This window comes from Panthera leo, chromosome B2 (assembly GCF_018350215.1).
Source record: "Panthera leo isolate Ple1 chromosome B2, P.leo_Ple1_pat1.1, whole genome shotgun sequence".
In the NCBI taxonomy this organism is placed as follows: Eukaryota; Metazoa; Chordata; class Mammalia; order Carnivora; family Felidae; genus Panthera; species Panthera leo.
Window position 1 is genome coordinate 114574652 of NC_056683.1, and position 22078 is coordinate 114596729.

General features: G+C 35.0%; 1 protein-coding gene and 1 non-coding gene across 2 annotated transcripts in view; one reads left to right on the forward strand and one right to left on the reverse strand.

Annotated features, from left to right (window-relative positions):
* THEMIS (thymocyte selection associated) overlaps positions 1-22078 on the reverse strand; it is a 190538-nt gene that overhangs the window by 55642 nt on the left and 112818 nt on the right. The gene's annotated exons all lie outside the window — the stretch shown is intronic.
* On the forward strand, positions 17203-17309 carry LOC122220785. Its single transcript, XR_006202969.1, has one exon. It is a non-coding gene; the product is annotated as a U6 spliceosomal RNA (small nuclear RNA).

Sequence of the window (22078 nt, forward strand, 5' to 3'; positions counted from 1 at the left end):
AATTCAATGCTAGAGATGCCAAGAAGTCCCAAAAGAAATATAGACTATATTTTACATACAGATATTGCTTATATTTTCAGAATTTAGGAATTTCCTAAACTAAAAAAGGAGTTTATTATGTAAGTGTAAATTTATATAGGGGAATTAAATGCATACTAAAGGATTAGAGTAAGGGTTAGGATGAGGATTACATAATTAGAGATGACTTCTTTTAGCTTAAGTCATTCTCTCTTTACATAGATCTGCATTATCCAATATGTAACTACTAGCGGCATGTGGCTATTGAATGCTTGAAATGCAGCCAATCTGAACTGAGATGTGTGTAAGTGTAAAATACACACTAGATATGTTTTTAACTTAAAAAATGTAAATGATCTCATTAGTAATTTTATATTGATTATATATAAATCAATGAAATTATTAATATTTTTAAAATATCAGACTGAAGTCTATGAACCAGATTAATTTCACCTGTTTTTTTTTTTTTTTTTTTGATATGGCCACTAGGAAATTTAAAATTGCATATATGGCTAACATTTGTGGTTTACATTATAGCATTATTGGATAGATAATTCTGAGAGGAGACATGATAGAATCAATCATACACATACCTAAAAGCTGGCTTAACTTAGATTTAATTAAGAAGGAGATAATTGAGAGCAACAAAGGTATCTATCACCAATTTAGAAAGACACAAGAAAGTGTGCAACATAATCTGTATCCAAAGACTGGCTGGTAGACACCTTAATTATTGATAACATTTACTGAGTGCTGACTAGGTACCTGACATAGCACATACTTTATCCCATTTAATACTCATAAAAGTCCTATGAGGTAAAGACTAAATCGGACTGAAGGCACTTGCTGTACCTTTTCCATAGTCATTTGCCAAAAATTAGCTTGTCTTTCTTTTTTGTTTATCTAAAGTCTGCAAAGGTGGGGTTTTTATACTTCAGTAGCTTTCCTTCAATTTTCAGATAGAAATGTTAAAACATGAAAAAGAAAGTTGGTTCTGAAGTGTATGTATGTAGAAGAATCCGTGATCAACAAGATTAAAATATAAAATAAACTGATTATTAAGTATATAGAGAGATATCATAGCCTGAGAGAGGGACTGAATGGGGCACTAGTTTATTGACACCTTATCAGAACCTTGATTTTTAAGGCCCTATTTCCTAGAGTAATATATTTGGTAAAGATCTAGAACACACCCCATGGAGGGGTGTGGCATGCTGGCCTTAACTGAAGCCAGTGGCAATCATTGGTAATCACACTGTGACAGATTGCATATTTGTCTTACTCTTTGCATTCTCTCATTTAATTTTTGGGAATCTATATTTTCTCCACGAGTTGCTCCAATTCTGCTTTTCCTGAAGAGATTAGTATAAAAGTTATTGTTTGTTTTGCTCTCTCTCTTCCACATTATCACAAAATCAGACCCCTCCCCCCACTACAGTAGGAGTTTATTCTTCATTTTGTTCTGACATCTCCATTTGTATGGGCCACCACCAGGGAAATCTCATTAACTGTGAGTTTTAAAGCTTCATGTAAACTACAAGTGTCTCATAAACCTAATTCTGTTATAGGAGACCCTTGCATTCTCAAGGGATACCCCCCTGAGACTTTCAAGAATGCTCAAAGTTAAGACTACTATTATAGCACATTTCTTCCTTAACAATGCAGTAATGCAGAATGAAATATCTATCTATCGATAGATAGATAGATGATAGATAGATAGATAGATAGATAGATATATCTCTTCAGACTCTCAACAGTTCTACAAACACAAGGCCAAAATCATGTATAAAGCTATTTGAGGGATAAGAATCGTTACTTTCTTAGGTCTCTATCCTGCTCACCAACATTATCATCGGGCTATTTTCTGGGGAGTATTTCACAAAGCAACAAAGTTTCCATCATGTCAGGAGTGTAACTATTGAGAAGATGATGAAGAGAGAACAACAGAAACCCAAGTTGACAAAGATTGCCACGTAGAAAAAATGGATGGGGAAGCTAACTCGAGCACACTAGCTTCAAAACATGAGATTCAATTTCAGTTGTGGTAAATTACAAATTATTACTTGGTATTGTGTCTAAAGATTGGTTATGAAATAATGAAAGGGATTTTCTAGCACCAAATTTAAAGGATTACTCAAGCAATTTAATCATAATTGAATTGTATTGGGTATATTTGAATGCTAGCTGACCATTAGAGCATTCCTTGGACACATCTATAATTATACTTTAGCAAATCCTTCTTTATGTGAAATCTGGAGCAAGGTTTTATTTAGTGGTTAATGTAGAAGTAAACAAATCAAAATTTAGCACCCAAAAGTCAGAGCACTTGCTCAAATGACTTTCAATTTGTGGGACCTATCTGAAATCACTATTTCATTTTCTGTGTCCATGGCAACTTAATAAGAGAATTGTAATAAACTCTTAATCATCATCCAATGAGCTCATTACATTTCTGATTTAGCCCTTCTAATGACTGCTTATGTCTTTGAGATGCCCACTAGGAATCCCCAAAGTGAATTTCATACATTCTATGTAGCTTTTTTGTTTGATGCAATAACCAACAGAATTACTGAATGCAGCATGAACCATAAATCAATATTTGGAAATCTTTGTTTTAAAAAATGTCTAATGATACTTTTGGTGAAAATATTTGGCTATTAGACACATATTTAGCCTTTTTTCTATTCTACTTCTAGAAATAAGAGAATTCCCTTCCTCACGTAAGTAAAAATGTAAAATACATTCGTCAGTTCCAGTAAAACAGTTGATGAGTTCTTTATTAATAGCTTGTAATAGAACCCCCAAATATTCATAAATAAATCTCCCCCTTTCTTCTTAACATCTCTTTTTCTGAGCTGTAGAACACACGTGCACACAAATACACAATTCACTCTATTTAGTTCTGAGCCTAGGTATTTAATGATTTTTCCATTCATACAGATTATAAATTGGTGGAGTATGATGCTTCTTTCATTTAATTAAAGAAGTACACTTGCAGAGCAAAATAAATCTTAAATAACATTATTTGTATTCCAGGGATTCATTTTCCATTCCTTCTAACTAACTTAAATGTCATGCTGTGTTTCTGGATTCGTTAACAACTCCAGGCACATTTCCCTCCACTTGCCTCTGTCAACGCGGCAAGCTGTTCCTTCTAACTTCAAAGTGTGAATATTTTTGCTTCATCATCAATTTTGTAGTTTGAAGGGAGAGTTGGCTTACCTAAAAAGAAACCATACTTTCCAATGAAAACAATAGAATAGGGATGCTAATTACCACTTCCTTTTAAAATATGTATGCCTTTTCCTCCAAAAAAAAAAAAAAAAAAAGACAAGGGAACTTTCTTTTGTAAAAGAATAAAGGCAAAGTATAAAAGAGATCTTCGAACAGTATTAATTATATTTTTAAAATTTAGAATATTAAAACCACAACACAATTATCAGCTGAATATTCATGTATTCAGACTATTCAGATCAGAAATTGAACAGTTTCAAAAATATTACAATGTTTCTAAACAAAAGTTCCCAAGTTGCTCATCATTTCTACAAAGTTACCTGGATACAGCTCAATGCTGAATATAAAAGTATCACTTTGTATTCCCTATATTGGCTTTGATTCTACTAGCAGGATCTAGTCATTATGGCAGTCCTGGTCTTAGTTCCAACCGCACATAATCAATCTTGCTAGTTTATCACATGGCTAACCCTAAAGAATCTTTTTACCTTAAACAATACAAAGTTGAGCTCAGTCTAAAATGCAAATATTACAGTGTTCCAAACACATCATCAGAAGACAATATTCATTTCCAATTCACTTTACTGACTTTACTAGGTGGCTCTCTGAATTTTAGTCAGTGTACAGCTCTGCAGAGAGATGAAAACAGCAATTATGTTTGGAAGAATTATTTGATTTCTTAAAGCTACCTTTCAAATGAAAGGTTTAGGAAGGAAATAAATTAACGGAAATAAAACGAACATTTTTTAAGGATTCCATTAAATTGGGCAAATCTTCAGAGTTAGTGATCCTTAGCTTTCTTTACTTGGTTCTAATCACGGATTTAAATTTCTAAGTTAGTTGTATTTATTATCAATAAGTGAAAACACGTACCAGTATCTCAGGACTTATGTGCTTGACAGTGTATGAAATGTTGTCTTCTAATATCTTCTTTGGTCTCCCCCAGGAACTTATAAGGTGTATATCACCTCCTCATTGTGCAAGCGAAGAAAGAGCGACAGAGAGATGAAGCACCATGTTCAATGTCACTAAGCCCCTACACTGAGGCTTTGCTCTCTACTGCCAATCATGCTTATTTCCCCGGTTTGAGATTTTATTTCCGCTCCATTAGATAAAGGACTTTATAAACCACTTTACATTCCATAGCAATTACTGACCTCACATTGAAATTTGGAACTGCGAAAGTGTTTAAATTATTTATGGTTCACCTAAGTATAGTTTAATTATGATTCACCTAGGCATAGTTTAAAACCAAAGATGGGATTCTTTTAAGTTGCGCCTGGGATTTTTTCCTATTCTTTTTATTTCTGCATAATTACAAAATGAATATATGCATAGCCCTGATTTCACGATTTCTTCTACACCCATCCCCAAAATCACTGTATTCAGAATGATATGTGTTTCACATCACATATATGTATCAGAATACATGAAAGATCATATGGAAATGAGTAGTTTTGTGATTTTTTTAATAAATGGAAAAATACTGTGTATTTTGTTCTACAATTTTCTTTCTTTACTTAATAATACATCTTAGATGCTTACCTTTCACTGCATCTGTCTCATTTTAAAATGTACACTATAGATTTTTTTAGATTATATAATCATTCTTCTATTAATAGACATCTATATTGATTCCATATGTTCATTATTTGAAACAATGTAATAATGATTATTCTTATGAATGCACATATGGGAAGACTTTCTCAGTCAGATAATGTTAAGTGGAATTGCCAGGTCAAAAAAGTATTCATACAGAGTATAAGAGAAGCTGTTTCCTTGTACAATCTGATTAACTTTTTATATTTTTTTTATTTTGCCTGTGATGAATTAAAACAGCTTATTTTTAAATTTGAATATATCTATTTAATGGGATTAACAGGTGTTTTATATATTTACTGGTCATTTGTACTTCTATAAATTTTCTATTCCTGTAATTTGCCCATTTTTCAAAGAGAATGTTCATTTTTCATGGAGGATTTTTAAAGAAGAGTCCTTATATTTGAGCTAATGGTGTATTTGATTTACAATTTGATTGGTTAAAGATTAAGTTCTTGGGATCATTTTTCTGGGAAAAAAAAACTTGAATGTGATGGTTCATTTCTGTGTATCCAGAATCATTCAAATATCTTCCATTCCCTAATTCTCTTTTAATACGTATTCTTGACAATAGATTCTAATTCCTCTGGCTTCCCCCCCTTGAAACAACAACAATATCTTTGAAATCTAATGTGATTTTGATGTTTATATTCCCAGAGAAGTCTAAAAATGTAAACTAGCTCTGGTGAATGACATAGAAGTCTAATCTTTTTGCTTAGGTGGTTGACTAAAAGGAGAGGAAAATTCAGTCTTTGAGGAATTCTTATTCTATGAGAAGTAAAATGTGTTTATTAGATTCCTCTTGGCTCTGCCAGTCGTGATCTACTTAACAGACAAATGAGGTTATACTAAATCAAGTTGGTAACACTGGGTAGGTTCCAGAATTCAAAGTCTGTCTGTGTATAAGGATATGCTGATTCAAACTATACTCCTAAAGCCTCAACATTACTTGTTGCATTGTTTTGAGGACAGAAAAATAATAAGAAGCTACAGGTAATTCCAAGATTCTGCTGATAATAGAACTTTGGCCTAAAATGCACTTCCTCGGGGGGCAAGATAAAGAGCGTAGCTTGTTATAATGGTCTTATGTAATTAAGCTAATGTGGAAGCCTTAAGACTTAAAACGTTTCTGTAAAGGATCAATGTTTCTGATCATCTCACATACTCTGGATATATTTCAGGATGACTTGTATCCCAAGTGGTTACGCTAGAAATTTCCAAAAGAAGGATTTACATTTTGAGAATGTGTTTGAGCCTCTTTATCCCATTTTCCACCATCAAAAAGAAAACAGTTACAAATACTCAGAGATCCCTTAAAAATTCTTTATCTATTATTAAAAAATTATCTGCTTTCCTATGACTGAGAAGCAACTATAAATTTAAACTAACACTAAAGGATTGAAAAGACTTTTTAATGACAACAAGAAGATTATGGATAGTTCCATCACATACATGACATCTGGTATCTTCTTCCTTGCCAAGATCTATAAATGGCTTAAAGTGTCACTTAACTTTGTAAGGAGCAATTCTTTTTTGAAACCAAACAACCTAAAGAATGATAATCAATACAGCAACAACTGTAGAAGCCTTTAATATTAGTGGCTATGTAATTATATACCAGAATAAAAGGTTTAAGATTAGCTCAAGTTCAAGTAAAATTAGCCAATATATTGATTTTATTCTATAAAATCTTATGTGCAGATACATAGTGACTTGTATAAATGTCTTAGCTAGCAACTGCTGCATAACAAATGATTTCAAAAGGTAGTGATTTGCAACAGCATTTTATTATCTCCACCATTCATTCTGTAAATCAACTAGACCCAACTCAGTGTGATGTTATCTGGGTCTGCAATGTCCAAGATGGCTCGCTATGTGCCCAGCACTTTGGTGGAGAAAGCTGGGCTCTGCTGGGATGCTGTGACAACTGAATATCCCAATGGTCTCTACAACAAGATAGCCAGTTCTTTTACAGCACAGTTCAGAGTTATCCTAAAAGGCAAAGCAAAACCTACTAGGCCTTCTAAAGGCTAAGGTGAGAAACTGGTTCATTGATACTTGAACCACAGTAAAATGGTTAAAGCAAATCACGGGGCTAATTCAGATCCAGTGTGGTAAAGCACTAGAGAGAGGCACAAACACTAGGAGGCGTGGTTCATTGGGGGCTGTTGAGAGTTTAGTTAAGCAACTCCATGGCATTGATGCCTTGGCATCCATTTTGTTTGACCAAGCATCCTGCAGGGGCCTTAAACTGAGATCAGCCCATCATACAAGCTGACACCCTAGATACAAGTCCACAGAGTCATAAATAAACATTAAGTTCCTGTTATGACTTCGCCAGTGGTCCTGTGATAAACAGTCTCCTCTGTCTCCCAGAGCCTTTTCCTTATAAGCTCCTTAGATAAGACTCCTGCAAAGCTTACCAAAATCTCACTCTTTTTTGTTTAAATTGACCCATTTAATCTAAGCCTGGAAACTCCCCAGAGCACTCCACCCTGGGACCTAATTAAGGCATGTGCCCTTGGTCCTGCCAGCTCTTTTTGCTGTACCTTGTCTTGACCTCCCCATGTGGTCTCTCCAGGCTTGCCATGTATTTTTTCCAGGACTTGTGAGTAATAAACTTCTCTATTTCAATTCTTTTGTGATCTTTTGTTGAAATGAAGCTCACCATATGACACCCTAGTGTTTAACTTAACAAATGTTAATCTAATAAAATTACGATAGGGACCGTTTTTGGAGAACAACGACCACAGTTAGTCCTCTGGCCAGATATGATACACATCCTTCCCATTTCTGAAATACATTTACCAAACTCCCTAAACCCTCAAAGTTTCATCCCATTTCAACATCAGGAGCACACTTTAAGTCCAGGAATACATGATGTAAATCAGGTTCAGGTGCTGTTGAGGTTAGTTGTGGGGGCCTCTTCTTGATCAGAAGACAATGGAATAAAGAAATGGGAATAAAGAAAGCTATTGGGCCCCACATACCCAACGTACAATGGGGAGACCGGATCAGGAGAACTGCAATAGTTGCTTCCATTCATAAAGAGGAGGAAAAATGGGAGCAACATAGAGTCACTGGCCTGAAAAAGTCTGAGATCTAGCAAAGCACAGTTGCCATCTCACTTTGCTCAGAAGGGAGTATGTTGATCAGGGCCCAAATACATTCTCTGGGTGGTTCTTCTTGGCTGCTGGTGCCATGCTCTGGACACACTTTCATTTTTCCTTGGTAAGTTCCTTCAAGTGGAATGGCGAAGTCTCACAAAAGATTGATATGGAATTTCTTTTAAAAATCTGTCATACAGTTTGGTGTTTTTTTTCAAGTTGTATCATTTAATCTCCATCAGCATGTACCAGTTCTTCTAGAGTTCCAACTCTTCCCAAGTGAACCAAAAGTTGATCTTGTTAGCCTTTTTAACGTTAGCTGTTTGGTACCTCATTGTGATTTAATTTTTGATAATGATTATCTTACCTGTAGAGGATTTTTTTCAGTTATCGACCATTTTCAATGACTTCTTTGTAAAATGGTCAAATATTTTTTCTTCTGTTTTTAGTTATGTTGTCTTCTCATTGTTAAATTTTAAGAGGTTTTTTTTAATGTATAGCAAATACAAGTGCTTTGTATTTGTATATAATATTTTCTCTCAGACTGGGGCATTTCTTTTCATTTTTGATAGAATATCTTAAAAAGTGAATAAGTTTTTAAATCCGATGACATTCAATTTAATTTTTTAAAAATGGTTCATTCTTGTTGTATCCTATTTTTGAAAAGTCTTTGCTGTGACTTTCTATTTTTATGAAGTCAGCTGAATTTTTATTGGAATTGGATTAAATGTATAGGTCAATACATATATATTACAAGTTATTTTTTCAGAATGATACATCTTAAAGTCAGAAAGTTCTATATGAAGTATACTTCCTTCCTTTAGATCTGATTTGGTGTAATCTCTACTACATGAAATGATTTTTAAAAAATGTAATAATCAGGGACGCCTGGTGGCTCAGTTGGTTAAAAGTCCAACTTTGGCTCAGGTCATGATCTCACGGTTCTTGAGTTTGAGCCCCGTGTCAGGCTCTTTGGTGTCAGTGCTAAGCCCACTTCAGATCCTCTGTACCCCCTCTCGCTTCCCCTCCCCCCTAGTGTGCATGTGCTCTCTCTCTCTCAAAAATAAATAAACATTTTTTTAAATGTAGTAATTAAAATAGTTCAGTTAGAGATGAAGAACAACTCTTGAGCCAATGGAGGCATTTTTTTCTTGCTTACTCAAAACTCAGAGCCTTTAGGATACTAATAAATATAGCCTCAAAGAGTATTTATAATGAAGTGGGTCATTATATGAATATTATGCTTAATATATCTATAGAATAGAGGGCAAATAACTAAAAAATTTTCATAATTAATTACTATTGTTAAATATTCTGAACTGACCATTTTGATTATACATTAAACTTATTCATGGAATTGCCACGTGCTTTCTCAGACCGGCTGGAGTTCGCTGACATTTAAGGCACTGAAGGAGTCCTAATATCCATTCTCCCTCAGTAGAGAATGTCTTAAGGAAGCATCTTTGTTTATCATCAAAATTTAAAACACTTTATAAAAACATCAATGACTTTGAGAGTTCTAGGTATTTCATAAAATATTGTAAATTTTATATTTGATCCCTAGGCAACCCTCTCAAAAAGTGCTGTTTTATATACCATCTTGGCAAAAGAACATACATAATCAGGCTTGTATTTCTGAGGTAACAAAAGGCAAAATTACCCTGTTTGAGTATGGTTTTCAGCCTGCTTATAACCATAATGTCTGCAACGGCCGGCCATCAGTTACTGTTTCAAAATGCTCCGGGGAATATTCAACTGCTGTAGTCTGAAGCTTTGTGGAATAGAACCTATAAATCTACCTACCCAAATAAACCAATAAAAAAAAGTGCGACTTATGCTATGAATATAAAACCAAAATTAAAAAAAATAATAAAGGGTAGGTTTGTTATTATTTTATTTAAAAATTTTTTTAACTTATTAATTTATTTTGAGAGAGACAGAGACAGAATAAGTGGGGGAGGGGCAGAGAGAGTGGGAGAGAGGATCCCAAGCAGGCTCTGTGTTGTCAGTGCAGAGCCTGACATAGGGCTTGATCTCAAGAACCATGAGATCGTGACCTGAGCAAAAATCAAGAGTTGGATGCTTAACCAACTGAGCCACCCAGGTGCTCCAGAACTAATATATTTTAAATAAATATACTTGATCTTAATGGCAGGTGTTTATTGGGTGTTTGTTATGTGCCAGGTACTATTCTCAGTGATTTTCCTAAATAAACTTGCAACAACTTTCTGAGGCATGTTATTATCCCTGTATTACAAATGTAAAAACTGAGAAAAAAGGAGGTTAAATAATTTGCCCAAGATCAACAGTTAGGAATGGTGGACTAAGGACCTCCAAAATGCCACTCATCCATAAAACCAATAAACACTGGCAAAAATCATTAGAATCAACTTTTTTAGAACTCCAGAATTAACTAAATATTTTCAACAATCCGAGAAGCTTTTATTCAAAAAATGACTCAGTTTTGATGAGAACGGTGAATTTTGTGGCATCCTGCCTTGCTTTCGTCCTATTCCCCTCCCCCCAGCTCTGTAGTAGTCTCTAAACCCAGCAGACTTGCAACCACCCAGAGGGGCACACTGGGTTTGGAGCTCCTTAGGAAACAGGATAGAAATTCCTCAGACAATTAAAAACACAACCAGTATATGATCTAGCAATCCAAAGTCTAGATAGTTATCCCAAAGAATTGAAATCAGGATCTCAAAGAGATATATGCATTCTCATATCCACCGCAACACTATTCACAATAGTCAAGATGTGAAAACAAGCTAAATATCCATTAGCAGAGGGATGAGTAAAGAAAATGTGGTATATGCACACATACAATTCAGCCTTAAAAGAGAAGGAAATTCTGCAATATGCAAAAACATAGATGAATCTTGAGTACATGATACTAAATGAAATAAACCAGTCACCAAAAGACAAATACCGCATGATTCTCCTTATAGGCAGTATCTAAAGTAGTCAAATTTATAGACTCAAAGAGTGGAATGGTGGTTGCCAGAGGCTGGAAGGAGGGGAAAATGGAATTATTAATCAATAGACATAAAGTTTCAGTTAAGGAAGATGAATAAGTTCTAGAGATTTGCTATATAACATTGCACCTATTTGCAATAATACAGTATTATACACTTCATTTGTTAAGACAGTAGATCTCTTGTTAAATGTTCCTATCACAATAAAACAATTTTTTAAAAAGCTTCATTCACACACAGACTATTGTCGCTGTTACACTAATCTGGCAGCTCCCTGGAAAAGCTCCTTTTGGAGCTGACTCCACCCACTCTGGAAGCAGTCCTATCATTAGCCATTTATTGAAAACAATCAGCAGCAATTATTTAACATTGCATCATCCCAAAGCTGTGACGCTAGTTGTGGCAATCAAAACATAAGATATCAGGTTAAGTCTCCATATTCTAACCCCCTCCCCCGCAACTTTCTTGCTTTATTTATCTCCAAGTCTCTCCAGCACCCTTGCACACACACACACACATGCACACCCCACATACCACACCTTCTTCCTTTAGCCAGAAGACAAAAACCTTGCTTATCTACTCATGCAGATAAAAAGCCTCACAAGTCACCAATCCATGGCGTAAGCCAACATGACTCTCTGCTGCACTCATGTCACCATGTTCTTTGCATGACATCATCCTTCACAGCATGTTTCAGTGAAATTCAAACCTATCACCACAGCCAAGGAAATGCTTTTATGCATCCATCTCAACAGTCCTGCAAATATGTGTGTGTGAAGAACTCCATATTTACACACACACTATTTCTGTTATGTTTTGAATGTATCATAAAGAAAAAATGACACACAGAATATCTTGACAACTAACATAAAATGAGTCTCATTCTTCATCAGTACAAATATCAATGTGGCATGAGTCTCATAAAGAGAAGACATCAGTGTTGAGTCTGAAATTTAAGGGTCTGAGACAATACTTATAACACAAGAAGTTAGCCTGCCACAGTGTCAGATAGATAGATGATAGAAGATAGATGAAAAATGATAGATAGATAAATAGATAGATAGATAGATAGATAGATAGATAGATAGATATCCTGACAGGAAACACAAAGTTTTTGTTATCACAGATCATCTTAGCACTGATGAGGCTATAAATGGCCTCACTACTAAAAGCATCCTGAAAAATGGTATTAATATAATTGTCTAATTATTTGGGGGGAAATTAGGATTTTGCACAAACAGAGGGGTTGTACCACAGACTCACAAAACCACGACACCCAGAGCTTGGCTGGCACATTCTCCCACCCTACCGTCTGGAGAGGGAAAGGCTTTTATTCTGGGATATAAGCAAATACTACAGGAGAGAGAAGTCTCTGAATCTCTCTGAAGTAATATACTATCTCTATCTTCCAGGACATGTTTGCTATTCAATCTTTCTCTAACCAAATTTGACAGTGGTCATTCCTCAGAAAGTTTAGACCATGAGGGAATATGAAAGCATTCAGAGAATTGCCTTCCAACAATCAAGATATAGAGAGTGAAGCTAAATAGTCTAGTGACCTCTACTGATTTATTCCACAGCTTTCTACTATTGAACAATGAAAAGTTGGGTAGACTAATGTAAATGGGAAAAAAGTAAAATGACGATTATTGACATTTTGATTAAAGAAATCAATGACATTCATAATTATTGTCTTAGTCTAAACTACCTGAACTTTTAGAGTAATCATTTACTGGCAGTAACATGGAACTATAATATATTTTCAGATTGTAGTTCTTATTTGAAAGTAAGTGATTTTTAAAAATGTTTTTCTTCCTAAATCTTTTCTTGAGAAGACACAACAAAAATAACCATGCTTCAGATATTGTCCCTTTTCATCACTGAATAGGTAATAAATTTATATATCTTATAAATTCTGGTCAGACCAGGTTACTTTACTTAAATCCTCATTACCTTCTGCCTACTTGCCCAGAATATGGCAAAACATTAGAAAAATAAAACTGACTTTATTTACTTTGATATAGCAAAGATATGTTCAAATACATTTCGAAATGAAACAAAATGGCCCTAATATCTAGAGTACCCTTTAGAAACAAAGCTTCACATCCTAAGCATGGCCTATGTTAAATAGTTGGACCCCCTCACAGCCATAGTGATTCTTTTAAAGCATAAATCATACCATGCCACATCTCTGCTCTCCCCTTTTGATAACTCCCTATCTCAGAAAAAAAATCAGAATCCTTTTGAATGGCCTATAATAACCTTCATGGTCTGCTCATCTTGAGTAACAGTTGCTTTTTGTTTCTTTTGTTTTGTATTGCTATATCTACATATTCCACCTACTTGGTGGATGGTTTGATAAATCGAGTATGATTGGCATATAGACTAGAAATAAGTCCTAGGGTTACTTAGCTTTCCATTAAAGCTAGATACATTCTGTATATAATCCAAATGGTTTCTCCTGGGAGATTTTTTAAGTGTCATGAAAATGTGTTCTCTTGTTCAACCCCAGACAGAGACTTATTAAGCATCTTTTGAGAGCAGTCATACACTCATTCAAGACATAGTATTTGGAGTACAGACTATCCCAGGTCTAACAGAGGAGATAAGCTATGTACATCAATATTAATATGAGCAAAGTAGCAAAAGAAAAAAAAAATGAAATGCTAAGAAATTCCAAGGAAATTATAGTCAAGACCACCTGATTACTTGGTCCAAACTGGAAAATTCTCCTCAGTGAAATGAGAAATATCTAGAGATTTAGTTTTGCCCTATTTCAGAGAAAGAACAGAAGTAGGGTCACGCTAATTTTATAAATTTCAGAAAAAAAATTTGGTAGTGATATCTATATATGATATAGGTATATTGGCATAACACAGGCTTTGTTTGCCTGGTTAGCACACAGAACTACAGAATTCGTGCAGATCCAACTAGGAAAAGGGCATACAACACCTGTCTCTCCAGCAATGTGTCAGCAACATCATTTTTGTATGAAAAGAAAAATGTGCTTGCTTCTATATGTTACTGATGTACCTAATCACAATGACTTTCACTTAGAGGAGAAGATTTTATTTTAAATCATGGAATTTATATACAAAATTGAGCTTTTTAGGCGAGGTCATATTAATTCCCTTTTGATAGGGCTTTTTTTTTTTTTTTAGGATGTGTGTCATTTCTTTGTATTTTGTCTTTACAACCACCCTATGGTGAAGGTGTTATTGCTCTGTTTTGTCAATGATGGAAACAATAAACATGGATATCAAGCAAGGAGCAGTAGAGCAGAAAAGTTGCTGGAGATATTCATACACCACCTTTCCAGAACGCATCATGGGACTATAAGGAGGGCCGGAGCTTGCTTGGCTGGCAGCAGAAAGGTCCACATGGCACTTGCCGTACATCTAGGAACTCTGGGCAATTTGCTTCAGCTATACGATGGGGACAACGATACCTATATCCCAAGGTTGTGTTACAAGAGTTAAATGAGATGAAGTACACAAAACCATGGTGTACGATTATCATGGTTCTCAGGAAAGCATAACTTAAAAAAAATGTATATATTTATCAATAACCCAATGTTAGAAAATTCTGAGAATCATCATTTTGGATTGTGTTTCTGCGTCTCTCAAAATGCTTCCCATTTTGAACTATTCCCTGAAAAACTTACATTGCCAATCAAATCTGAATTACTGCTTGCTTCTATAGACTACTTTCTTGAAGACTGATTACCTTTTGACTATGATTTGAGATTTAGTTTTCATAATGGGAAGTAACAGTTTTGCAGAGTGGTCTGGCAGGGTTTTATAGAACAGCTTCAGTCAGGCTGACATGTGCTTTTATTAACCATATTTCCTGTAGCTGCACAGACAATGAGAAATCCACTTCTGTGAGCAGAACCAATTATAACTGAACAGGTACACTTTTTCCCCAGCCTGGTCATGATGTCAAATGTTTGATTAGAAAGATCTTGTGCTTTTAGCAAAGTGGGGGTGAATTTCTTTCCATTTGCAAGAACAAGCTATTTCTGCCTTTCATTTCATAGTCTCTTAATATCTTAATTCTGGTCTCTCAATGTCAAATAGAGTCATAAATACAATGCCCTTGAGATGAGGAAAACAATATTGTTCTATGTTTCAAAGCAGATTGAGCTAGCTTTGGACAGGAGCAGGCTGCACCTAGGCACAGAATCAGACGTATTATGTGATCTAAGAGAGAACAGACACAAGGTACACATGAAGAATATGACCCAGGGGAGGCAACATGGGATGGACCCTGGTAGCCCTGCAAAGGAATCTTAAGAACAGCATCAACTACAGGGAAATGTTAGGCTGAAACAGATAGAAAGGTGAATGGAAATACTGCCTTGTGCATATATAAAACAGTGACACCACCACAATAAATCAGGTTTTGAAAGTGTGGGACTAAAATAAGGAAGGGTAATTCTAAAAAGACATTTCTTAGGAAAATCCTCTTATAGATGGTAAGAAGACAAAGTAGGAACCAAGTTCCCACAAAATGCAGGATTACAAAGACAAAGCAGGCCCCATTAAGTCAAGCATTACAGACGAGGGCCCCTCCGCTCTCAAAGAGAGAAACTTGCCAGCAATGTCAGCAGAAAGACTACCATCCCCTCAAAATACTATAAGCTTATTTTTGGAAACTTCCTAGTTCTTCTCTTAAAAATTCTTCAGCTATGGCAAAACAATCTGCTGATATTTCGAGGAACTCAAATGAAGATTTTTCAGTTACTTTTAACTCTTTCCTGACCAATGTACAGATACAGAATCATAGATGGGTAGAATATTTAAGCTCAAAGGAATAGTAGTGATCATTTGTTCTAACCTCACTGTGTAGTCAGGAATGCCTGGATTATCTCAGATCACATGGCAAGCTAGTAACAGAGCCAGGACAGGAATCACATTCTCTTGATTTCCATACAGTATTTTTTTTTTCCACCACAGCTCAATATTTTCAAAAGAGAATTGCACCTGTATAAAGTCCAAGAGAAAACTCTGTTAATAAGAGAACCCAAGTAGGAATAAGCTAAATTTAAAAGGTCACCAGCAGAGACTTATAAAATGAAGATTCTTTATTAAAAGGAGGAGGGGAAATGGGGTGTCTCAGTGGCTCAGTCGGTTAAGGATCGACTTCGGCTCAGGTCATGACCTCACAGCTTGTGAGTTTCAGCCCCACATCGGGCTCTGTGCTGAGGGCTTGGAGCCTGGAGCCTGCTTCAGATTCTGTGTCTCTGTCTCTCCCTCTCTCAAAAATAAATAAACACTTTTAAAAAACTTAAAAAAAAAAAGTAAGAGGGGGAAAAATGCAACCTAGAAAGAAATACCTTTTACTTTCACTCAAAATATATCTAAAGCTAACCATTTTTTGTTATTCCCATTGCTGTCCTGCTGACCCAAGGAAGCATCATGTATAGTAATGTCCCCCTAATTGATTTCCCTGTTTCCATCCTTGTTCCCCTACTAACAGCAGCACAGAAGTCAGAATGAGCCCTTTAACACGTGATTGTCATTCCCCGACCCAATCCTCCAATCACGTCTTGTTTCATAAAAATTTAAGCCAAAATTACTACAATGACCTGCAAAGACCTATACAATTTGCGTCCTGCATTCCCTCTCTGATTCCACCCCCTTTTGTCTCCTTAGCTCACCATATTGCAGCCATCCTGGCCTTCCAGGTGATTCTTGAGTACATTAGGCACATCCCCGCCACAGGGTTTATACTATCTCTTTCTTCTGCCTGGAGCATTTACCCCACTCTCTGTCTGCAAAGCTCATCTTAACTATTCAAGTCTTTGGACACGTGTTGTCTTTTCCATAAGGCACACCATGGCCAGCTTATTTAAAATTATTCTACTCACTTTGCACTATAAATCTTACTTACCTTGGTCTATTCTTTTTTACATAGCACTTATCAAGAACTACTATATTATTTACTCCTACTAGAATGTAACATTAAATAGAGTATCAAGGCATTTACCAAGATGTTTTGTTATTGATGAATATGCAGCATCTAAAACAGTACCTAAAATATAATAATCAAGAAGTATCTGCTGAATGACAGACTTGACTAAAAGCAGAGGGTCACCATGTTAAAAGCCATAATCTCTGGTTTTACTCAAATGAAAATACAAAAATTCTACACTGGAGAGAGTACCACAGAACGGAGTGTTCCTAACTCTGAAGGAAGGGGTCTAATATGAAGAAATGGCAATCTGAAGAAATGTCAGAAGTATGTCAAAATTTGTTATAATGATAGTGCTCGCTTTGGCTGCACACATACTAAAATTGGAATGATACAGAGAAGATTAGCACGGCCACTGTGCAAGGAGGACACGCAGATTCGTGAAGCGTTCCATATTTTAAAAAAATGTTATAAAGATATTCAGGACTTGAATTACAAGATTTAACTAAATGGAATATCAAACAATTGGCCAAGATGGTAAAATAAAAATTCATATTCTTTTAAATTAATATTTAAGTTTAATAAAATTTCAATCTAAAGCCCCACTAGCTGTTTTTACAGAAATTAATGAAATAACTTAAAGGTTCATTTGAAAGAATGAGGAGCTGAGAACCTACCTGATCAGTGATAAGAAGAAAAAAATTATACCAATATTAAAACGAAATTAGACAATACTACTTGTGAGCTACTGATTTAAAAAACGGCCAGATAAATCAAAGAAATAGAATAAAATATTGAGAAACTTCTTTCCGAACAGATGGGTAAAGAATAATTTAGTAAATGTATGGAACTGGGAAAATGTTTCAACCATTTGTTTTAAAAAAGTTTTTTCATACAACATACAAAGTAAATTCCTCATGGATTAAGGAGTTAAATAAGAAAATAAATACAGATTTAGAAGAGTTATAAGTGGGTCTCATCTTAAGGCAAGTCAAGCTCTCCAAGTTTAAGATTTCATAACTAAATTAGGAGATGAACATTTCTGAGAGCATTATTATTACTATTATTACTATTAATAATTATTATTATAATATTATATCCCATTCCTGGGATACTTTGGCAGATTACTTGGAAATAATAATAATTGTTAATATTATAATGTTGTTACTGTTAAAAAGCAAACAACCAATATGAGATGATCCTGGAAGGAATGGCACTAATTTTGTGAGATAAAAGCCTGAAGAGGATTCAGGGTCAAGGATTAATCAGTAGGGTTTAGAACTTTCACTTTCTGTTCCTAGTTATTATTACCAGATCTTCAGCAAGTTCATTTTTACCCACAAGTGCCCTGTTAGTGGTTCCTTGAAAAATCAAAGAAAATAAATTGAATTCATAGTTTGGGGCATTAAAGAGCAGAGCAATCTCATGCAGTTGGAACACCAGAACTGAGATGAAAGATAAACATGAAGTGAGAGTGAAGAGCAATAATAAAGAGGATGGCAGGAAACTTTTGGAGCTGATGGACAGGTTTATGGCGTAGACTCTGTTGATGGTTTTGGGTGTATACTGATTACTAAACTCATCAGGTTATATACGTTAATTATGTATCACTTTTTGTATGTCAAAAATATAAAATAAAAAAATAAAATTTGGAAGAAAGAGAGTGAAGAGCAAGAGAACAAAAAAACCAAAGTTGAATATATATAAATCTCCCACATAAATTTTTGAAACTAAAGGAGGAGGGCACCGGAATGTCAAAAATTATATGAAATTGAGGGCTTATTTGATTTTATTTGGACATTAAAAAACTTGACATCTAAAAGGATGCTGGAAAAAACAGCATTGCACATACCCACACTTCCATACTCATATACAGAGAGAGGCACACATGGGTGTACACACACATGTACTCCCAAGTAATTTACTAAGAAAGTTAGACTTGATGGATATAAGAAGGAACCAACTTCATTCTTGTTCTCTTAAATCCCTTCAAATTTATGTGAACTAGTAGTTGTTCTAACTCTGCATAAAATTTTAAAGAAATCTCTTTTAGTCTTTAGTGAACAGTAGTTTATAAAAATCCACATTGTGTTAGCCACTTAGATCCAAGCCAGTTTTGTATAACAATGAAAGCTCAGAGAGCTTCTCTAATTTAAGGCTTCTCCCTGTAGTAGCTTAATCTCCCTGACTGCCTTGAGAGTAAAATAAAGTTTCTTCCTTCCTTCCTTCTTTTCTTCATTCCTCCTTTCCACAAATATTTATTGAGTGATTGCTCTGAACCAGGAACTTTAATAAAATACCAGGGAAGCAAGCACAAATATATATTTAAAGAAGCACAGTATCTAATTAGTAAGACAGGTAACTAAGAGAGCCATTATAACACTTTATGGTAAAGACTCTGATAACAGTTCATTAGGCCTATTATGGAAACCCAAATTAGGAACACCAAACACAGACTTGTGAACTAGAGGACAAGAGGAAGAGCACCAAGGAAATTTCCTTACAACATGTAACAACAGAGAGCAATTTAGATGAAGGATAAAGGATAGCTTAGAATTCTAGCTCTAACACTTATTGATAGCTCTCTTACTATGGGCAATTATTCTCTGAGCCTCAGTTTCCTTGTCTATAAATTGGGAATGATAATAACATTCATATGAACACTGAAGGGATTTAATTAGAATTATTTTGTTCTTTAGAATTTATTAAGTCCCCCATAAATGGTTGTTAAAAACAAATAAAAATAACACAATTCCATTTGGGAAGACTGGGAACTCAGGAGAGAATAAAGTCCTTTGCAAACTGAAAATTCAGTGTGGCTGAGGTAAAAATGTGAGGCATGGTAGAGAGAGAAGTAGGCTGAAGAAACAAATAAGGGACAGATGGTAAAAAATTAAAAGGAAAGCCACAAGGAATTTTTAGCAAGAGAGTCACACGGTAAGATTTTTCTTTTATAATGATAAATATATCAGAGTGTGGATAATAAATTTGAATATAATGTGACCAGACATAAAAAGACTAGTTAGAAGATGGTTTCCATAATCCAGAAATGATGAAGACCTGAAGTAGAGAGGTATATATTCAAAAATGTTAAAGAAGTAGAATCCAGACGATTTCACGACTAATAAATGGGAAGAGGGGGAATCAGTAGATGCTGGTGGCCTTCGCAAAAATAAGAAATCAGAAGGAGGATTAATGTGATTAATTTTTTTAAGACAGTATAGCTGTCCTTTTGTTGTTCACTGTTACCCAGTTTCTTTCTACTTTGAGGGATAAGGAAAGATTACACTTTCTCACCCCCAAATAGACTTAATACAGTAATCAGTGCAGTGGATAGAGCTACACATAGAGATCTCTTGGTGCATTATTTTGAGTTCACGGTTGTGTACCTTCTCTTACTCACACAGTGACAACTGGCCATGTTCCAGAAGGAGCCTCCCTTAATATGGGTCCCTAACTAGAAGATTCTGTGTTTGAGGACATTTTCTTTTGACAATGTATAGTTTCATGGAATTTTAAAGTCCATTTAAATTCTGTATCTTAATGATTTCCACAATTTTTCTAGGAAAAAAATAAGCATCACTTAGTCATAACTTGAATTTTGATTCTAAAATCACAAATACTCTCCAAGACTGACTAAGTCTCTTAAAATATTGCTCATTACTTCTATTGAAGGCCAATAATCCAGACTTTTGGTCTTGGAAAGTTACCCAAAGTTGATGAGCCTTAATCACCTGTAGAATTGAGATAATAATTTTGAAACTAACTTCATTGGATTTTCATGAGGATTAAATGAGTCTATACACGTAAAAAGCTTAGAATTGTGACTGATTCACTGTAATCACTTAGTTAATAAAGCTCTCCAGTTGGTTATTTTTAGGCTTTATATGTACTTTTTTTGTTCCTTATATTTTGGACTTCCTCATAGAAGTACACCTTTTTTTCATTTTTTTTTTTCCTCATGAGCTACACACTCTCCAGCTTCATCTCATCTTGTCACAGAACTTTATTTACCATTTGCATTTGTCGACACTTGGATCACCAAATTCAGCTTGGAATTCTTTCCTAAACTGTAGATCATTGTTAACTTCATACTGGCCATCTCAGCTCAGACATCTCACTAACATTTCAAACTGAGCATACTTTAAACCAAACTCCTCCCTTGCCCTTGCCCTTGCAAAACCACCATTCTATCTAGGTCTTGAGCTCCTGATTTAGTAAGTTTAACCACCATCTATGTTGATGCTTATGCCAGGAACCCGGGTATTTTCCTCATACTGTGACTTTCTTATTCCCTACACTTCATCAACCACCTGTCTTACAAATACCACCTCATAAAGTCCTCTTTAATATTAGTCTTCCAGTCACACAGGCGGTCAGCTCTCTCTGATATTAGTACTTCCATTTTCTAACTGTTTTCCTGCTTCTGTTTGAATTGATAATCTGCTCTAAAATTAGGCTGATTTTCCAAAATGGATATTTATGGAGGTATAATTGATGTTTTCACCATTGTAAGTGTGCAATTCAATGAATTTAATAAATTTAAAGGGTTGGGCCACCATCCAGGTGTAGAACTTTTTTATCATCCAAAAATTTCCCTCTAGCTTGTTTGCAGTTCACCTCTGCTCCTACCCACCACTCTAGATAACCACCACTCTAGGCAACCACTTACCTGTTGTCTATCTCTATAAACTTGCCTTTTCTAGGTGTTTTGTATTTAACATCTAGATATTTTGTATTTAAAAATAGGAATTTTATTGTTAGTTTCCTACTGGAAACTCTAAAATGCCCTCAATTTTTCCTCTGTAGAAAGTACAAATTCCTTTAAACATAGACTAGTTTAAGGAAGGACCAGTCTTTTTTTTTTTTTAATATGGAATACAACTGATTTTGTTTGTCTTCATTCTTTTCTGTACTAGAAGAATAAAATGTGGTATTTTTTTTAGGAGGGTGAGGTGAATATGGGAACTAGCTTGTTTCACGTGCTAATGTTTTAACTGTGGGCTTAATGGGGCACCAGGGTCTATGGTCAAAGGAGTGGAAGTACAGAAAACAAAACAAAACAAGGAACAGTACCTCTTAGCAAAATCCAAAGAAAGGAAGAAATGACTAAAAGTTTGAAAGATAAGTGATTATGGGTGGAGTCCCCAAGAACATAGAGGTAATCTTTATGAAATTAGCCAGGGAGAGAGGGGTCCATAGTCATGCAATTGTCTGATGGCTGAACCA